Here is a 7,500-nt window from a genome sequence, read left to right as displayed (position 1 = left end):
CTTTATTGGAAATAATAACTCACGCACCAATGGTGGCACAGAATTGAGCAAACAAGATGAGCAGAAAGAAAAGGGAGAAGTTAGAAGCAAGTGGAGATTCTAATTCCATTCGGACCAAACTGAAAACCAAAGGACCTAACACTAAATTAGATACAAAGCATGCTGGGACAAACGGAGCCATCTCAACCATTGATCAAAGATTTTCTGGAGCTTTCTATAGTCGTCCGATCACTTTCAACAGTTGTAGCATAATGGATATTCTAGAATGATCCACGAGGACAATTTGGTAACTAAATAAATAGTACAGTTTGTTATTTATTGCTCAGTGTAGGTAGGACACATATAGAATATTTTTATTTCCTGATAGTTGTATATATATATATATACATTGTAATTTGAAATTTTTTCTAAGTTCTATTCTCTAAATTTTCCAATGAGGTTTCCTCTGTCGTAGATCCCATTGAAATGAGATTTTAAGAGTTAAAGGGGTAATGAATTCGAAAGACAGATGAAAACCAGAGCTGCTCTTGAGACTGTGTGGAGGAAAGACTAAAATGACAGCATCCTTCAAGATGGAAGGCTGATTCAATTCTTCACGGAATTGAATGAAACTTATGCATCTGTGAAGAGTAATAGCCTCATGATTTCACCACTGCCAAGTGTAAATCAAGCTTATTCCTTTGCTAATGCTAGATGAAAAGCAGTGTGAGGTTCATGTGAACTCTCAGTTCCCTGGAGACTCCTCTTTCTTGGCAGCCAATCAGAAATCTTCTGGACAGAAGATAAGAAATTTTCAATTCAAAGGATTATTAGATTTCCCTGGGCACAATGTTGATAAATGCTACAGGATTATTGGATTTCCTTCAGATTTTAAGTTCACAAAATCCAAGAGGTATCAAGGACCAGTCAAAAGCAATGCAGTTCTTTCAGTTGAATGATGGTGATCAAATCAATGTGACTGAAGAAGGGAACACAGGACAACAGCTCACTCAGGACCAATCTCTCAACAAGTGCAGCTTCTCCAACAAGTGAAGATTGGACAGCCAGGATCTTCATCTTCAGAACCCTTTGTCAATGCTGCTAACTGTTCTGGTATAATCTTCACTGATTCAGTTTCTTCTGATTCCATAAAATCTACGTCCTGGATCTTAGGTTCTAGAGCTACTGAACATATTCCCTCTGATTCCTCAATTTTTTCTAAATAGCAACCTTTACCAAGTCCAATAAATGTCAAATGTTACTAATTCACATAAATCCAAGGCAACTCATTTGTAACATGCCTATTTACTCTAATCTCACTCTCAAAAATATTCTCTATGTCCCCTCCAGGTTTAATTTGATCTCGGTTCAGATACTTTGTAAATAGATGAACTGTCTCTTTAATATTTTCTTCTTCTGGTGGATGTTGCAGGCCCCTTCAGTGAAGAGGGCTCTCGATTTTGGTGATGTTAAAGGATGGTCTATACCTACACCAATCCACTACCCAGCCTAAGAAGTTCTCACTGAACAAAGATGTCTTCCTTTCTACTTACTCTTTTTCAGTCTGGTTACCCTTCAATTTTGAGTTCAGTTTCATTTCCCGTAAAATAAAATTCCAATGTAAGGTTTTGGCACCTTTGTTTGGGGCATATGCCATTTTCTGCAATGAAGAACATCAATTCTATTCCATCTTTGTCTGATTCTCATTATCCTTGTGATGTTTGTCCAATAGCTAGAAAAACAAAATTCCTTTTCCTAATAGTAATATCACCATTAAAACTGTTTTGAGATGATACACTTGGACACCAGGGGACCATACAAGACTCCCACATAATGGATATAAATGTTTCTTCGCTATTCTTGATGATTTTTGTAGTGAAACTTGGACTTATCTTTTTTTTTTCGATGAAGTAAATAATTTCATTGCAGACATCAAGTAGATGCACCGTAGTTACAATTCTAAGTTACTTGGACTCGGCAGTTTGGGTGCCGTACCTGTGTCGACACGACACTGACACGGGTAAGGGTATGGGATCTGTGTCGGATCCGATCAAACGAGATCGGGTGTGTTGACCAAAATTTTGGGGAAAATTTGAGATTTGATTTCCCAAAGTAAAGATTTGGGGAAGAAGTTTCAGACAAAGAACGAAGAAGAAGAACAGAGACCTAATTAGGAATTGACCAATTTATTAATTAACCTTTTGCTAATATGCTGCCACGTAGGCTTATGGGATAAACATTACATATACTATCTCTTCAAGAGTTTTTAAGTTTATAAAATTAGAGTTTCAACTGTACGTCTGTACCAATAATAATTAGAGAGTAATTTTAATTGCACCAGTAATAATTTGATCATGAAGGATCCGATCTTGGAATCCATACCCGTGTCGGACACCCGCACCCGAGTCCGAGTAACTTAGGTTACAAAAGTAGAATAGTAAAAGGGTCAGCTCTCCTTTACATAGATAGTTAAGGGACAGGGAGCTGACAAAGGTGACAGGGGAATCTAAAGGGGATAAATAAACCCAACTATACAAAAACATGAGGCATTTAGCTTTTAAAGATTGGTAGGTAGTTGATATCCCTTCAAAGCATCTTCTATTTCTTTCATTCCAGATACTCCAACAAATGGTTGAAGGTATCATCTTCCAGATTCTCTTGATGGCAAAATCAACTTTCGAGCAACTCCAGCTTACAAAAAACATCCCTGATACTCTGAGGCATGATCCATTTGAGTCCAAAAAGTACTCAAAAGTAAAAACATATTCCATAGATCTGCTGCTATTGGGCATTGTAGAAATAGGTGGTTGTGTGTTTCAACTTCCTTCAAGCACATATAACATCTGTTAACCATCTGAAACTTCCTTCTAGCCAGATTGTCTAGAGTAAGGCAAGCTTCATGAAGTGCAGTCCAGCTAAAGCAGCTGATCTTAGGGGGCAGTTTGATCTTCCATATAAACTTCCAAGGCCAGTGAGCTGTAATTGCATTCTGTGGGCCTAGAAGTTTGTATGCTTCTTTAACTGAGAACTTCCAATTCCTCGTGTCTCCCCAATTGAGTTGGTCTGGTGTTTGAATGTTAATTGCAACACTATGAAGTGTTGCTAGTAGGCGTACCAACTCCTCCATTTCCCACTCATGTATGTTCCTTCTAAGGGTGATGTTCCATGAATTCCCTTCTCTGTATTGTTGAACTGTAGAGTTTGGCTCACTTGCTAACTGAAACATGTTAGGATAAGCAACCATTAGGGGGGTGTTGCCTAACCAGTTGTCTCTCCAGAAACTAATATGAAGTCCAATCCCTGCTACTACATGCTGGTATTGTGAGAACTCCCATAACTTGCTTATGCTTCTCCAGACACCAACCCCATATGGTTCTGTTGGGATATTAGAGCACCAACAGTTTAAGGCTCCATGCTTGGCAATAATTACATCCTTCCAAAAGCTCTGCTCCTCCTGGGTGTATCTCCATAGCCACTTCATTAGTAGGCTTTAGTTGTGCAGTGCAATGTCTCTAATGCCAGGCCACCCAGCTTTTTTGGTAACAAGATTGTTGGCCACCTGACCAAATGGAATTTGTGGCTGCTGCTATTCCTTTCCCAAAGACAATTCCTTCTAGTTTTGTCTAGTTGCTCCAAAGCCTTACTGGATATGGGATGTAGTGACATACTGTAAGTTGGGATACTATCAAACACATTGTTGAACAATGTTAGTCTTCCCCCTATAGATAGGTATTGCATCTGCCAAGTAGCAAGTCTGTTTTCAAACTTTTCAATGGACTCCACTCCAGATGCCTTCTGCCTTATATTTAGCCCCCAATGGGAGGCCTAAGTATGTGGTTGGAAAGGTACCAGTTCTGCAACCCAGTATGTCTGCCAGTTCCTCAATGTTCTGCATCTCATTTAAGGATAGATCACACTCTTAAGGATGTTTATATGAAGAGTTGAAACTGCTTCAAATATGAGTAGAGTAGAGTAAGGTTTAGATATAGGAGTTGCTCTCTGTCAGCCCCACAGAAGATCAATGTATCATCGCATAAAGCAAATGAGAGATATTGACTGTTTTATCCCTTCCTATATCAAAACCATTGAACCATTGCAATTTTGCTTTGCTTTGCTTTGTTCAGCATTCTACTCAACCCTTCCATAGCTAGGATGCGGAAAAGGTGAAAGGGGGTCACCTTGCCTTAATCGCCTATTGTGAAGAGAAGAAGACAACTGGGCTTCTGTTAATTAGAACTGAATACTTCACAATTGAAATGTTAAACAGGATCCATTTAATCCACCTATCACCAAACCCCATCTATCTGAGCATAGATAAAGACCAACCAGTTTCCGCATCACTCCCTTCAGTCTTTCTGCAAGAACTTTTGCAATAATCTTGTATATGCTTCCGGAATAAGTGCAATAAATGAAGTATTACAAGACTTAAGCATCCAGCAATGTTGATGGTAGTGTTGCGTAGCTGCTAATAGATCTGTCTTGATAAATTACCAAGAGCTCTGGAAAAGGCCATGGTATAATGATCAGGCCCAGGGGCTTTGTCAGGGGCACTTGATTTAATGACTGCTAGCACTTCCTCCTCTCCAAAAGTTGCTTCTAAGTTATTGCGTTCCTCTACTGTGATGGAAGAAATTCCTTCAAAATTCACAGTAGGCCTCCCGTCTTCTGGTTCAATGTACACTTTTTCCAAGAAATCCAGTGTTTTCCTTTTTACTGTCTCCTTATCTTCAATGAAGACATTTTCCACCAGAAGTCTATCTCTGCAATTGGATCTCCTATTAGAATTGGCAATCTTCTGGAAAAAAATGGTGTTACTGTCCCCTTCCTTGAGCCAAAGGAACCTCTGTCTTGGCCAACTGTTGTATCTCGACTATCAGGCTTGTCATTGATTAGCCTCTGCAATGCTCAATTGTCTAACCTCAGTGTTTTGGGCCAAGAACCAGTTAACCTAGTGTTTTTGCCTTTCTTGGTCTCTAGTTTACCAAACTCCTCCTTGTTCCAATTGGTAATGTCCTTCAGACTCTATAGTTTTTGCATAAGAATGAAATCAGGCCTCCCATTGAAATTGTAGCTTTGCCACCAGTTTTTTAGTATCTCCAGAAAGCCATCCACTTCTAGCCACATGTCTTCAGATTTTAAAGTAGGAGGGTGTGGCATCGCAGTCCTCACTTTCCCGCAAAATGGGTCTGTGGTCTGAAATTACCTTAGGCAATGCAATTTGTCTCACAGCTTTGAAAGTCATTCCATTCTGGAGATATGAAAAATCTATCAATTCTAGATGCTTGTTAGTTCTCACCTCTTGACCATGTGAATTGGGCTCCCTGTAATGGTAGGCCAATGATCCCTAGGTCTTGGATTATGTCTGAGAATATTTCCATAGCTCTTGATCTCCTGGTACAAGTCTTTCACTTTCAAATCCCTATGACCCATTGATGTTCCCAAAGTCCTCTTATCCCTGCTAGTTCATCCCACATCTCCTCCCTCTCCTGATTAGTGTGAGGACCATAAATGCCAGTGAAGCACCATCTGAACTCTTCAAGTGTACTCTGTAGCATACATGAAATTGAGTAGCAGCCCAATTGTTCGTCCATTTTCACTCATTTCCTTTTGTCCCGGATCACTGTGATATCACCTTTTGTGCCAGTTGCTTCAAGCTCCACCCAATTAGCCCATTTGTTTCCCCATAGTTGTTGTATTAGCATATTGTTGCAATCTTGGATTTTGGTCTCTTCAAAACATAGTATATCAACCCTCCAACTCTAAATGAGGGATTTAATGGTGTCTCTCTTCCCCTCCTCATTCAGCCTCCTATATTCCAACTAAGGACTTTCAAATTCGTCCAGACAGTGAGGTACTGCCTGACCCTGCTGCCACTACTTTGTTGCTCCTTTTTATCATAATTAATCTCACAGATTAATCTTTTCCTTTCCCTTTCTCCTCTGTTTTTCTTCCCTTTCCCACACCCTACTGCTTTAACTCCTGATCTTGGATTTGTTTCTTTCTGCTTTGCTTCATCCTTAGAACTAAATCTAAGAGATCATGTTCAAACCTTGTAGCATTGACCCCAAATGCTTTGCATGCCTTAACCATTGTGATTTCTGTCCACTTTGATGTCTCAATAACAGTAGGTTTGTCGCTTACCTTCGTACCGAGTCAATGTTAAGGCTTCACATATTGCTTGAGAAGGGAAATTTGTATCTGAGCCGGAGAAAGCAACCAATTCCTTGCTTGAGGTATGTAGTCGCAGTTCTTTCATGGGGAATTCTTTCATCGTCTGCATCTGACTGCCCCTCTCCTGATGGCTGCTCCGCAGGATCTGATTGCATGGTGATTTTGAAGTCTCTGGAGTCTGAAGGGGCTGAGAGAGAATTGAATCTGTTAGAAGACAGATTGGGGTTTTTCACTTGCCAGATGGTTTTGGGTTTAAGGAGTTTGTCCTCATTTAAAGCTTTATTTTTCCCCTTGCCATTCGGGCCTGATGGCTCTGATTTGTAATAATTCTGATCTAGGCCCAGTTGTCTTTGAATTGGCCCTGGCCCTGGCCCACACCCGATTAAACTATTGGGCTCTTTGACCTTTGCTCGTTTATCTGTTGGATAAAACAGACTGCCACTTTTCGAATTAAAGTTGTCCCTTTGTACCTCCTCGTTTGATACGAGGTTCAAGGTACCAACTTCTTCCGTCATCTTCCTTATCTCGTGGGCAATGCCTTTTCCGACGATACTACGACAGTAGCAAATCTTTTAAAATTATGAGTTCAAAGCCCCAGTCTTCTTTGAGCAACTCTATGGTCCTCAGAATCACCTTCATGTTCTTCCCCGCACATATACGAGCCCATAGCATGTGTGTTATATGTTTCGTGTCTTCATCTACTCAGACGTAGCCTCCACATTTTTTCACGATAAATTTAAATGTTTCTACTAACCTTGCATGGAGTGGAATCCCGAAAACCTTTATCCATTTATTTTATGACTTTTTGTGGTTAGCTTTGAGCCGGCCACCAGCGTCCACCATTCAAGAGTCAGCCTTCTTCCCTTTGAGAACCAGTCGCCAGCTTGCCTCCAATCTAGATGGGGGCTCAAAGAGAAATTGAGTTATGGTTAATGGGTGTGACTTTAAGTCCTGGAGTGACTTGCCACCCGCCCACAAACCATTTTTGGATGATATCTGCATTTGGACTTGTATTGAATGGATCATTAAATTCTCCCAAAAGACACCTAGAGAAGAAGTGTGTTATTTCCCCCACCTTCTTGTGATTGGCTTGCCCTGCTTCAGAACTGATTGTGCCTGGCCATTTTGGGACCTTTGCTGCCTCCATGAAGAATTTGTACTGCTCATCTACTAAATGGAATCTTGGATCTACAAAAGGACCCAGAAATCTTTGTATCTTCCCTGCAATGTCATCCCATCCCTTGTTGTATCTGTCTTCTGGGATCAGACGGATGCCTTTTTGGCCAGTAGAATAGTTTCTATTCTAACGAATCAACTATAATTGTTGAATTTTGTATTGCTCTAAATGAG

At 40.3% G+C, this 7,500-nt stretch overlaps 1 protein-coding gene across 2 annotated transcripts in view; it reads right to left on the bottom strand.

The window, feature by feature from the left end:
• The window catches only part of LOC132625755 (pachytene checkpoint protein 2 homolog), an 8,580-nt gene extending 8,480 nt beyond the window's left edge, over positions 1-100 (bottom strand). The window contains exon 1 of one of the 2 annotated variants that reach the window (XM_060340348.1): positions 1-100. This exon is cut by the window's left edge and continues 99 nt beyond it. The gene's annotated coding sequence lies outside the window, so the exon portion shown is untranslated. The other variant, XM_060340349.1, reaches the window with a different exon arrangement.
• Between the last annotated feature and the right edge of the window lie 7,400 nt (positions 101-7,500).

This window comes from Lycium barbarum, unplaced genomic scaffold, assembly GCF_019175385.1.
Source record: "Lycium barbarum isolate Lr01 unplaced genomic scaffold, ASM1917538v2 unchr_scaffold_65, whole genome shotgun sequence".
NCBI lineage: Eukaryota > Viridiplantae > Streptophyta > Magnoliopsida > Solanales > Solanaceae > Lycium > Lycium barbarum.
Note: the sequence above shows the minus strand (reverse complement) of the source record. Positions and strands in the feature narration are given on the sequence as shown.